General features: G+C 32.2%; 1 long non-coding RNA gene and 1 pseudogene across 1 annotated transcript; one reads left to right on the forward strand and one right to left on the reverse strand.

The window, feature by feature from the left end:
* Nucleotides 1-29: 29 nt before the first annotated feature.
* LOC136980857 (uncharacterized) lies at nucleotides 30-1,333 on the forward strand. Its single transcript, XR_010881613.1, has 3 exons — nucleotides 30-104; nucleotides 939-1,019; nucleotides 1,086-1,333. It is a non-coding gene; the product is annotated as an uncharacterized lncRNA (long non-coding RNA).
* Nucleotides 1,334-4,199: 2,866 nt separating this feature from the next.
* Nucleotides 4,200-5,023, reverse strand: LOC136980858 (programmed cell death protein 10 pseudogene; annotated as a pseudogene).
* Nucleotides 5,024-13,351: the final 8,328 nt, after the last annotated feature.

The raw sequence follows: 13,351 nt of genomic DNA on the forward strand, positions 1-13,351 counted from the left end.
TGATTAATAATGATCTTATTTATATGTAGGGTTATTACATAACAATTCACATCACACCAGAAACACTTTGTTCATAGGTGAGTTTTGAAACTAATATTCCTCAGGTTTGTAATAAATTATAGGTAATTCAACTTCAGTCTTATCGACAAAATCTACAATAAGACAAGTCTCGCCAAAACACACATTTTATTTCTTAATATTAAACTTTTCTAACGGTGTAGTTTCGAAATGCATTTTGTAACTAGGATGTTACAAAAAAGTTAAGGATTTGAGAAATGTTTTGGCAAGACTTGTTACTGTAGATTGTCACAGCAGTGTTTTTTAATGTTTTTCTTATCCATGGACCAGTAAAATTATGAATAATTTTGCATGGACCAATAATTATATGCAACTATGAATTATGCTTATCTACAGTTTCTGTATGTAATTGTAGATTACTATTTAAATGTCATCTGTAATTAACTGTGCCAATGTCAGTATGATCAAAAATTTTTCTGTGGATGCAGTGCTAGTTTGAAAAATATCAGTCCCTAGACCAGTAATTGAAAAACACTGGTATAGAGCCATGGTTCTCAATCTTTTTGAAGTCAGGGAATACTAAACTTTGACAACTTTCCACAGTACACTAGCTTTAAAGCAGGGGTGGCAAACTTTTTTGAAATCAAGAGTGCACACTGTCTAGTATGATGTCATTGGTGTTTACTGATTACATTCCCATACAAAAGTTATTGTACATTGTATCAATTTTTCTTTTGCAACAATTTTTAATTGTATATTTTAATTTTTGTGGAACACTTGAAGTGGCTTCACGGAGCACCTGTGTTCCGCAGACCATGAATTGGGAACCACAGGTCTAGAGGATGCAGTTGAATTATAGAATTGCATTATATTTGTTTAAATTTGGTTTTTACGTTGAGAATGTTATCTTTAATATTTAGGAATGTCATCATGAATTGTTTTCTCAATTACTGCGGACTTTTCATCCAGGAAAATTCATTATGACCATTTTGGCAAATAAGGTATGTAATTTAAGGGTTAGTTTTATAATTCATTTTTAAATTGACAAACCTTTCTTTCTAATTTAGTTATCTCTGGCCATCAACACACACAATGAATTTCACAGTGTCGAATTTCGTAACTACTGTCGTACAGAACTACAGTTTTGCCGCTTCAAGAATTACGATCTGACCTACACCCTCTTTGCCAAAGCTTCCAGTTGAGGACGAATGAAACACCTTACTGGACATACCTCATTGTTTAATGTTTTTTTTCTTTTGTAGCCCTTTGCCCATAAGTAAATTTTACAGTCTCTTACTTCCACACGCGTTATGGGGAAGAATATCGTGATCCATCTTTTCATATTTTGCGGTGAAGGCTGTAAGCTTTGTTTTCATTGGTCTTGGTCAAATGAATGACAGATCAATCACAAATTCGAGCTCGTTTAGAGTGGTACAATGCGTCAGACTGCAGCAAATTCCGGCGTGCTCATACTTAAGTCTGAAATTCCCTGGTAAAATTGCATTGCACTTTATATACAGTATATTATATAATATGTATTATATATGTAGATTTAGAAAATAATTTTGAAGATTTGGAAACATTTTTGTAGCTAAATTTTAGAAGTAACTTTTTCAAATCAGGTATGTTCAGATAAGGTGATTTTTTTTCAACTGTATAAATCTTTATAAATTCTGAATGTTAACTGGTAATAAAATAAATTATTTCAAAATGTTTTGAGGTTTAGATCATTGTCTACAAAATTATTATAAAATTAATATACAAACAAGCATTTATTTATTGTGATATCGTCACAATACTGAGTTGCAATTTTTTGTGAATGTTCTCAATTTTTTAGTACTGTCTTTCCTCCGTACATCATACTTTTCTTGATTGGCGCGACTATTGCTATCTCAGTTTAGGGAAAATTTTGAATTGAAATAACGGCTTCTGTACAAACTGGAAGTTTGTACAGAAGCCGTTATTTGTTTTTGGAAGTAGAGCGTTAAGCAAGATCGCGCTTAACGCTGCCTTGCTTAACGCTGATTCCATATAAAGCAGTTTGCTCGAAGTCTAAAAAAAGCTCAAAATTTACGCTGATTTAAATTTTCGCAGAATTTCATTGATTCGTATATAATAAGATTGTGAGAGGCAGACAATAGGTTAATTAAATTGTTTAAATTAAATGTCGGAAGGTCAAAACGGAAAAGAATGACGAAATGTGAAAAAACCCACACGTCTTATGTCATTCGATTTCTTAAAGAACATATTCAAAATGACCACCTTTGGTGGTAATACAATCGTATATAGTTGAGCGTGGTATTATGGATGGATCACAAAAAATACTAATCAGTGAAGGGTTTAAATGAAAAAACGTCCTTTACACAAAAATTGAGAAGCACTAGACTATTCTATTTTGCATACTTAAACCAAAAACAGTCTTAGTTGCTGTGAGTTGTCATCTATCCTGACGTAGTCATCGCCAAAGCGATGTCAACCCTTCGGTCAAGTGGTGCGGAAGCATAGGGGGCTCTTCGCGCATTGTCACAAATAATCTTCGAATATTTTATATTTATACAAATAAATCTTACAATTCTTTAGACGTTTACGAGATTTTGTATTTTCATTTGAAATTCCGACATTTTACTTAGAATAAATTTTAGCCTAAATGTAATTTTATATAATTGTAATGCCGGGCTGCAATTTTTAATTATATTTAAAATTTATTTAATTTAAAATATATGCTCTTGATTTTAGTAGTATCTCGCCCCCTGTACATCATACTTTTCCTGTTAACAATCCAGTCATGCCGGTCAATTATCTAACTCCGTTCAGAGAAAAATATTTGAATTGATACAACGTGACTTCTGGTCGAAGCCGTAAGTTTGTATACAGCTAATCGGAAATTAAGAAGTACAAATTAAATTCTGTACACTTTTTTTTAAAAGATATTTATTTCTTTTTATTATCAATTATATGTGAGGGACGAAGGTGTTCAATCCAAAATTTTTCGATTTTTCTCTCCACCATTTTATCAAAAGATCTGTTGAAAACCATAAAAATTATTTCCCACGAACTTGCTTCCTCGTTGAGGATGATCCATCTAGTTAGGCGTATGTCACCCGGAACTTTCAGAAGTAATTCACGTATTGGACACCCGACCCTTAACAACGAGATTCTGACCTCAGGGAAAAAACCCAAGTGGAAAAATAATACGAGGGAACGATGACAAATCCAGTCAGTCGTCGTTTGGTTAGCCACCGCGAGTCCAACCCTGAAACCTTCCCGCAATCTTCCGATCTACTTCCGAAGCGACCCCACCTAGAAGACCGGGAATTTATACCGTGGACATAGTACCGTGCAGATTGTTTTATATTGTGGACTGTTTATTCTATGGATTGTGAACCTCTGTGAAATATACCGTCTAGGATCGTGGATACCCGGCGGCTCAAGGGACTCTCACATCTCCTTAACCAAGGTATTTATCAACTCGCGAATCGTTTGTAAACTCTCTCTCTCCGGGAATCTCGGAATACGTCCTTGTTAGCTATGCGTCGTGCTGTAAATTTTTATACATTTTTATTAAAGTTATTCTTGTTACTTAGCCAGTGTCCCGAGTGAATCACTTCCTCGGTTTTCCTACCTCCACCTCCACAGCGAACATACCCACTCACCCGCGACCGCTCGCGTGACGTAAGAACTCTGCGTCGCGATTTCCGAGTCTTGACAGACTCGGTGGTGTCACATCCTGACGAGGGGTCAAAGAGACTCCGACCCTCCGGTCACATATACATACACAAGTATCTTTAACCAGAAAAAAATTTTAAATATTTATTTTTGTTTATATAGACCATTGAATTATATTCAAGGTTTTTTCAATATTCATACATAAGTATTAGGATTTATATTTATCACATATGTTTTCATTCATTCACCTTTCAAAACATTCAGTATTCTCTGTACATAACCAAATGTTAATAATTAATCTACAAAGAATAAAATTCCTTATATTTCATCTATCTACACACAGAATTTTATATATTCCTTAATAAGATTTTATAAAACAAAATATTTGGAATGTTAAAAAGAAATGATCAAAATTGAATTGTCCCTCTTAGTTTACCATAATCCCTTTTTATTTTATCTGTAATTCTATATACATCATTTACATACTGCATGAATCAAAGGGTTCTTTTTCTCTCTTTTTTTTCTTAATGCTATATCACAGTAACTTTCATCTTTGTATGAATTTTTGTTCAGTGGATTCTGATGCATGCTGTTAATGAACTTTGGAAGGAAATCTTTAATCCTTAATCACATTTACTCTTCACTGTTAGCATTATAAGATTAGTTTGATGAATCAAATAAATGGCACTTACAAATACACTTTGAGCTTGTCCCTCTCTAAAAAAATCTTTTAATGTGTTACTTAAACGCTTAGAATACTTCACAAATTCTCTTTTTCGTTGCTCTAATGCCTGTTTTCCAGTAGGAGAGGGAATATATCCAGAAACTTCATTTACAGCATCCAAAAGTTTTTTAATTGCACTTGCCATTTCTTTGATTGTTTCCAAAAATGTTTTACGATCATTAATTTCATCTGGAATACGACTCAAAATTTTCTTTAAGGACGAAGACTTCCTGTTCAATTTTTGAAAACTATCTCGGGACGACTACATTTGTATTCGTTTGTGTCTGGAATTGATCCTTGTAACTTTAATTAACTTTCTGCCATATTTACTGATAACTCTGCTCTTCTTACTAATCCCATGACAAGATCATATACAAATCCTGTATGTGCTGCTTCAACTTTAGAAATAGCCAATTTTAGCTGTTGTGCAGCAGTGACATCTTTTCTTTCTAACTTCTTCAGTATCGGACGAACTAATATCGGTAGCACGAGTGCCGTAATAGATGATTCTTCGCCCATTTTCATGCTTAAATATTATTCAGACTTAACTCGGTTTACGATTATCTTTCGAAAAATCAAGTTAAATTAAGATTTTACTACTGTGAAAAGTCTCTTTGGCATTTTTAACCAGAAAAAATTATAAATGTTTGTATGTATGTTTTTTGAATTTAAGCAAATTGATGTATTTTTTTCAGAATAAATCCAATTAAATTTTGAAAAGATTCAAAGAATGAAGAGGGAAGCTTTCTTAATTTAATAAATAAACTTGCAGAATAATTATGATGTTGATTTTCATAATTTATCATTTAAAATTTTGAGTTAATTAACTGTTGATTCATAAACTCCATAAGGTTAAGTACACAGACACTTGGCAATGTTTATCAAAAAATTGATTTCAGTTGTACGTACTGCACACCTGTGTTTGTGTAGGTTTTGGGCTACATAGGCCCCTCTTCAGCAGACTAAAAAATATCAGAAAAGACTTCAGATCTTTAAGGATTTTCCTTGGAAATCTATGCAGTTTACGTTATCAGATAACCGCGGTCTCTGCCGGTTCTTGCAAAAGGTCTGGTAAGGCTAAAACCGACACAAATCAGTTAAAGTTAATTCTATATTATTCGGCGTAAGCCTGTACTGTTAAACAGTTGATACATACCTCTACGGACACTATATGTAAACATTCTTCTTTGACCTCTATCTTACAAGAGGTAAAAAATATTTTGAATATACCAGAAGGGTTTCGTGAACCCTACTGGGCATTCCAATGTTTTAGAAAGAGAGAGGGAGGGAGGCAGGGCAATGGAGGGAATGGGGGAGGGCATTAGAGGGAATGAGGGAGAGAGGGCATTAGAAGGAATGGGGAAGGGAGGGAGGCGGGCATTGGAGAGAGGGAGGGCATTAGAAGGAATTGGGGAGGGAAGGACGGGAGAGGGCATTACAGGGAGGGACGGAGGGCATTAGAGGGAGGGAAGGAGGGAGGCATTAGAGGGAGGGAAGGAGGGAAGGCATTAGAGGAAGGGAGGGAGGGCATTAGAGGGAATGGGGGAGGGCATTAGAAGAAATGAGGGAGGGCATTAGAGGAAATGGGGGAGGGGCATTAAAGGGAGGGAAAAAGGGCATTTGAGGAAATGGGGGAGGGGAGGGGAGGGCATTACAGAGAATGGGGCAGGGCATTAGAGGAAATGAGAAAAAAGGGGCATTAGAGGGAAAGAAGGTAATAGGGAGAAAGGGGGGAGGGCATTCGAATGTTTTAGAGATGTTCCTCTTCGAATGTTTTAAATGTCAAGAGGAACGTCTCTAAAACATTCGAATATAAAGTTCGCGAAACCCTAGTGGTTTGTTCAAAATATTTTTTACCTCTTGAAAGATAGAGGTCAAAGAAGAATGTTTACATATAGTGTCCATAGAGGTATGTATCTACTGTTTAACAGTACGGACATATGCCGAATAATATAGAATTAACTTTAACCGATTTGTGTCGGTTTTAGCCTTACCATACCTTTTGCAAGAACCGGCGGAGACCGCAGTTATGTGATAACGTAAACTGCATAGATTTCCAGGGAAAATCCTTAAAGATCTGAAGTCGTTTCTGATATTTTTTAGTCTGCTGAAGAGGGGCCTATGTAGCACGAAATCTACACAAATACAGGTGTATGTACTGACTGAAATAAATTTTTTGATTGACATTGCCAAGTGTCCGTGTACCTAAACCTTATGGAGTTTATGAATCGACAAAAATTAACTGAACGGTTTCGAAATATGATAAATTAACTGATCTTAATTAACTTCTTCAGTTTTATCTGAAAAAGTAATGATAAAATTTTATAAGTATTTATTTGCAGAAACTTATTATTTTAATTTGAAATGTTTAAAAGTTTATTGCTTTTTAAAAGCGATTTAAGAATTATTTTTAATTTTTCGTTATAATTTATTCTATTCGACAAGATAAATGTAGCCTTAATTAACTTTTCTCACGTGAATGTAGTATAAAACATAAAAATCCTTGACATACCTTTATAATTATCAATAATTTTATTTAGATGACGACTTGAAACACGATAAAATTAACGATGGAAGTTCCCTAAAGAACTGGATGAAAACATCCATGCAGTTTGTTGTTTTCTAGAAACAGTAAATGTTTTCGTAATTCAAAAATAATAAAAGCAATTTTAAATATCATGTAAATATATCATCAAATTATGCTGTTTAGAGTCTATGTAGAATTTCAAATTATTCGAATTCAGAATTATTCAAATTTACAAAATAGAAATAATTAAACAATAATGAAATAATTCAAATATAGAATAATCAAGAGTGAAATGTTTTAATTATATTAATGACTTGAAAAGCTGCTGTTTATTCCAATATTTATCAATAACAACTAAATGAAAACAATTACTTTAATTATTAAACATTTCCAAATGTAAATGAAATTACTTTAATTTTTCAATTACCAACAAACACAACAACAACATTTAAAATCAGTTTATATGAATATAAATTAAGGAATAAATCAAAAATATTTACTAACCTTATCGTGTTCATCATCGAGTAAATTTTCGTTGTTATCACTTTCAATTTCTTTGAAATTAACGCTTTTCGTCATCTTCATTACTTTTCCATTGATGTACTGTTTAGATTTCACATCTAAAAATAAATTTTATGTTTTAAATCTTATTTTTTCTTAATTTAAATTTACAATGCTGTTATTAAATAGAAACGAAATGATTAAAAACATATAATACAGCAGGATATTAATATTTTTCTTTAATTTCAAATAACATTCAATTTCAGAAATATTTTGAAAAATAATAATCCAATAAAGACTAGAACTGTGCAGAGTCATACAGGATTTATTGAATTTCAAATATTAACAAGTAAATATAATGTAAAAACATGGAGTCGTAGAAAATGATGAAATGCACTACATAATAATACTGAGTATATTTGACTAAACAATGTAAAAATAGATACAAACTTAAGATCTTTCCGATACTGAAAGAATCAGAGTAATGAAAAAATATAATAATTTAAACACAAATATAAAAAACTACTCTAATTTTCAGCATATAATCCACGAGATGTGTTTGAAAGTCAATTTGTATGCTATTAATTTTACAAAATTTGGTAAGTTATAACTACTCATTACACAGAAAATTAAAGTAATTTTTTTTGTGTGTGTGTGTGTACAAACACATTTAAAAATGAATTCTATTTCGAAAATATTGAACAAGCATCTAACAAAAATTATTTTATGTTTATATAGAAATTTAATCTTAATACAGAAGCATAAGAATGGTGTTATTAATTCTTATCAATTAATGTGTATAAATTTTAAATTATTACAATCATACACTCGTTCATGTAGATATGTTCATTTATTTGTATATTTTTACCAAATTAACACCGTGATAAAATTAACAAGATTTACCATTAATATACTAATTACCTGGCATTGGTAAAAATGCAGGAGTTTCTGATGACGGAGGGACGTCTGCTTGTAACATTTTTTTATCTGAAGGTTCGTGTTCGATCATTCCTGATTCTGGAATATATTCCAATTCTTCCTCTCGTGCTTCAGATTTTGGCGATTCTGACGATAGCTCGTATGCAGAGATTTCTGTCAATGTCTCAGATTCAATTATTTCTTGTACTGGCCCTTGTCCGGGAATTTCTGTAGACACTCCACATTCAACTATTTGTAGTTCGGGCTCATGTGTATGTAATTCCGGAATTGGTCCATAGCCTGGCATTTCTGGAAATTGCCTATATCTACATTGCTCCACCGGTAGTTCATATTCATGGTTATCTGGTGCTAGATCGTATCCAGTGATTTCTACGGACAGTTCATTTTGACAGACTTCTATAACTGGTGCATATAACTGTGGTGGAGGCCCATATTCTAAGTCATTCATACTTGGGTCGTATCCATACCATTGTCCTGAAGGCCCATATTCTGGTTCACTTATGCTTGGACCATATCTATACCATTCTGCTAGCGGCCCATATTCTGTTACATGCATTCTTGGAGGACCATATGCATAAAATTGGTCTGGCGGTCCATGTTCTATTACATCCGTTCTTGGACCATATCCATACCATTGTCCTGAAGGCCCATATTCTGAGACATTTGTGCTTGGACCATATCTATACCATTCTGCTAGCGGCCCATATTCTGTTACATGCATTCTTGGAGGATCATATGCATGAAATTGATCTGGCGGTCCATGTTCTATTACATCCGTTCTTGGACCATATTCATACCAGTGTGTAGTAGATCCATATTCTGTAACATTTAATCTTTGATCATATCCGGGCGACTCTGCTAGCAGCACATTTTCCCTCATTTCTATAACCGGCCAATACTCGGGAAATTCTGTTTCTGGTCCGTATTGGATCAATTGGCCTGCATACTGAAATATTAACCATACAATACATTAATAAGATATTACACACAATTTACAATAAAATTACAATAATTTGTAATAACAGTTTGTTTTTATTTGTATAATCATTGTAAAACTAAATACATCCGTTTAACTTATTTGTAGTATATTTCGTAAAACGTAGAACACATTAAAAACTAGCAGGTAAGTTACATTACTGAGAAACAATTTTAATAATCAATATTAAAATATTTTGTGTTTTATATAATTTGTTAAAATATCAATACTAGAAATTCTTTCTATATGTATTAAAATAATGTGCAATACATAGTTTGAAGACATTTAAGTTTATACTCAAATGATCAAATTCCTAATATATCAAACGTTAGAATTTGTAAATGATCGTTTATTGATTTTAGTTTTCATCCCTAAAATAGGGGAAGGTAAATAACAAATGACAAGTTCAACATATAACAAATATTAAACAATTAAATTATGGACAACTAAACAATTAAATTAAAACATATATTCGTTTCTTTCACCTAGAATACTACTTTTTATCTGGGATAACACGACACCTGAAACAAAAATATGGCTCGATACACACTCAACAGTACTTTTGCAGTAAGGATATCTTCCATTATTAGAATTATACGAGCGATGGCCCTTATTACCATTCGAAATTTATTCAAACATAGCTGCGTATTCAAGCTTTTAACAGAGTAACTCAAATCGTAATTTAGGTATTGTCTGATTTTCCCTCCCAAATGTTTTATTATAAACAGTTCTTTGATACTTTAACATCGTTTACAAACGGGTCATGGTTCAATAACTGGTACGATTTAACTTGCATTATCTCATTTAAATAAGTTCTTAGTTGTAAGGTGATTGATACCGAAATATAAAGGAATATCTCAATTCATTCAATGTTTTATGAAAAGAGATAACCCTGTTTTTCTAAGAAAAATTTTCAATCTTTAATAATAAATTGTAAACACTACAACGAAGATCTTCAGAAGGTAAAGCTATTGTTTTAGATCAAAATATTAAAATATTTGGTGTAATATTAATTTCCCAATTCAAGCCTTAAAATCGATCCAGGGATCGATCGTTCTAATTTACGAGTATATAGGCGTTTAAAATACCTTAACTGTATTTGTTCAAGTTATACCAGGAGACCAAGACCCCGAACAGTGATTAAACACGTTAATTTTGATTTTAAAAAGGCGTCAAATAATATGAATTAATTTTTTATTAAATTCAGTTTCATTTTTTATGTAATTTCAACAATTTACTTGATCGAGTATTAAATTTTCCTGGAAAAAAAATAAATAAAAACCTAAATATCTTAGCCTAAATGAGAAACAAATTCCATTTAATATCGAATATATTATTGCAATCTTCGAGATCAAAAAGCCAGAAACTGAGAATTGAATGTTAAGGGGATTGGAGAAATACAGTCTGCTCGATACGTCTATTGTTTAAAATATTTGTAGGAAAACTGAAAGGCAGTTAAATTTATACGATGTTATGTTTACAAAATGTCTGAATGCTTTTAAAGAAAATTACCAGCTTTCAAATCATATTTAAATAAACAGAAATCTCAAAATATCGTTACATATTTCTCTGTGTATTTGACTTCTATTGCTATCTGAATATTATTTGCTCTATTTTAACTAAAACATACATCATAAAATTTTCTGATAAACTTACTTCAATGTTATTTCTATAAGGAAAGTAACTTCCATCGAACGATCGTTGTTCACCTAGAAATAATCATTTCATAATTATTATTGTAAACAGAATTACAAATACTAATTTATTCTAATGTATTAACATAATATAAAATAAGAAAATTTCAATTCGTTTTACAAAATCTATAGAATAAAACTTGTAGAAGCGTGTGATGGAATGCAATATTCATATGTGTAAGGTTACATTGAGAAATAAAATTATATTTGCACAAATCTATTCTATGCTGAAAATGTTGTATACAGAAAATTAAAGCAGATTTAAATATCATTAATATTGATTTATTCTTCTTTTTATATATACTGTGGCCTATACGTATAGTTTCTTATTCGTTGCAATTAAAAAGTTTATCTCGAAGACAATCGAAACTAAATTTCTACGCTAATTTTTGAGAATTAATTGTAAATACCCGCAAGAAGTTGTTCTCCCTTTCTAATTGAAAGAAATCAAGAGGAAATGTAGTTGCAATTCATATCATAATGTGCTATATAATATTTTCATTGATTATTTTAAACCTTTCGTTAAAAAATTACGATTAATACAACTTTTTAATATACATCATTCGCATACCGATAAATAATTCTTTAATTATGTATATATATAAAACTACTTGATTGACTTACTTAAAAAATTCATTTTTCAATAAAGAAATCGCTTCGAAAATACTTTAATCCTTTTTGAATATTGTTAACACTTATTGTTAATGCAACAATAAAAAATGTTCATAGTTATGGAATTTCCATAGGAATCGACAATAACACACATATAATTTGAAACTTCTTTTAATCATACGTTCTCGTAACATTAATATCAAACTCTAGCAATGCATTAAACAAAAATTAACCAATCAATTATTTTTTTACCATTCTTTAATATAGTTCACCATCTTTAAGTGAGCACCTGTAAAATGTAAGGCAAAAAATTGTCCTGAAGAATTTATTACGAGTCTGGCCTACCAGTGGCCAAGCGGTTCCGTTCCCTGAACACTGGAGTTCGGTCGTGGGTTCGCCAAGACGGGCTGGTCACGTGGAGTTTTCCGGATTTTTTCCACCTCTGTAACGCCTGAATAGGGGCCAGTTACCCTTAAAAAGACCTCCCGGAAGGCATCCCTCTAGGCAAATCGCCAAGTGTTGCGTTGCCGTAACTTAACAACCAAAGAAATATATTACAAAACGATAAAATGATAAAACTATTGACCCTCAAAAATTTTTAAAAACCGTGCACTTGGCTGTCAGCAACTATACAATTGCGCTGTGAACATCTTGACAATATTTTACGCCACACAGTGGGTTATATAAAAAGGGTGTTGTTGTCAAAGAGCTTTATGGATATTTTACTTCTCATACTTCACCGAACCCTAATTACCTCTTCCAAAGGATCACATTCAGTTTCCCTACCGCATCCTGACCTTTCCCCATTTCGAGTATTGTATTGATCTTTAATGCTTGCACGAACGTCCAATATGCCTCAGTATCACCATTTTAGTCGCTCCACGCGCAAGTTTTTCAGTTATCGTATTCTTATTATTACCATGTCAAATTCGCTTTTATACTGTAACCCCACGAACTACACCGATCCACATGTACAGTACTTAGTTGCTCGGTTGATTATCTATAAAAAAGAGATTAATGGCTTATTGTAAAATGGTAAAAGTATCGTAACAGGTGGCGTCACACGCAGTTTTAAATATAGTTAACGGGAAAGTTAAGCAACTCGTTTTGAAAAGTTCATTGGTTTTGTGTGTTACAATATTCAAACTAAAAAAAGAACTAAAGTTTAGAAATGCATTTCAGTTAATCGTAATAATTGTAGTATTTAAATTATAGCGTTTTTGCGATAACCAAAGCTTAATAAGTGCTTTAGATATTTGCTTGCTAGTGTATGATAAGTCCTGACGTATTGTTTACGACTCTTTTGTTGTTGTAAAAACAAATATGTTAAATAATATTAGAATTATTTTATGTGAATCTATAACAAGGTAAAGTTCGTTTTCTATCCGACCACGAACAAAGAATTAAGTCGAACAGTTAACAAATTAATATCATTCCTTCCAGGATCATCAACGACCATCATTTGTCGCTACGGCTGCAGTGACGTAGTCTCAGGCATAAAAAAATAAATAAAACAATAAAATATTGCGCGCTCGTTCTAGACAACTCGATTCATTGTAAGTTTGAACCCTCATCTATCTCGAAAACGAACTCAAGGAAGATCTCAAGGAGAATTTCATTTAATTTGTTTATTTTTTTCATGAAAGGAGAAAAGTTTAAACTTTGTTATTTTATACAACACGGGAGTTGTGTAA

This window comes from Centruroides vittatus, unplaced genomic scaffold (genome assembly GCF_030686945.1).
Source record: "Centruroides vittatus isolate TY-2023 unplaced genomic scaffold, ASM3068694v2 contig_727, whole genome shotgun sequence".
Taxonomy (NCBI): domain Eukaryota; kingdom Metazoa; phylum Arthropoda; class Arachnida; order Scorpiones; family Buthidae; genus Centruroides; species Centruroides vittatus.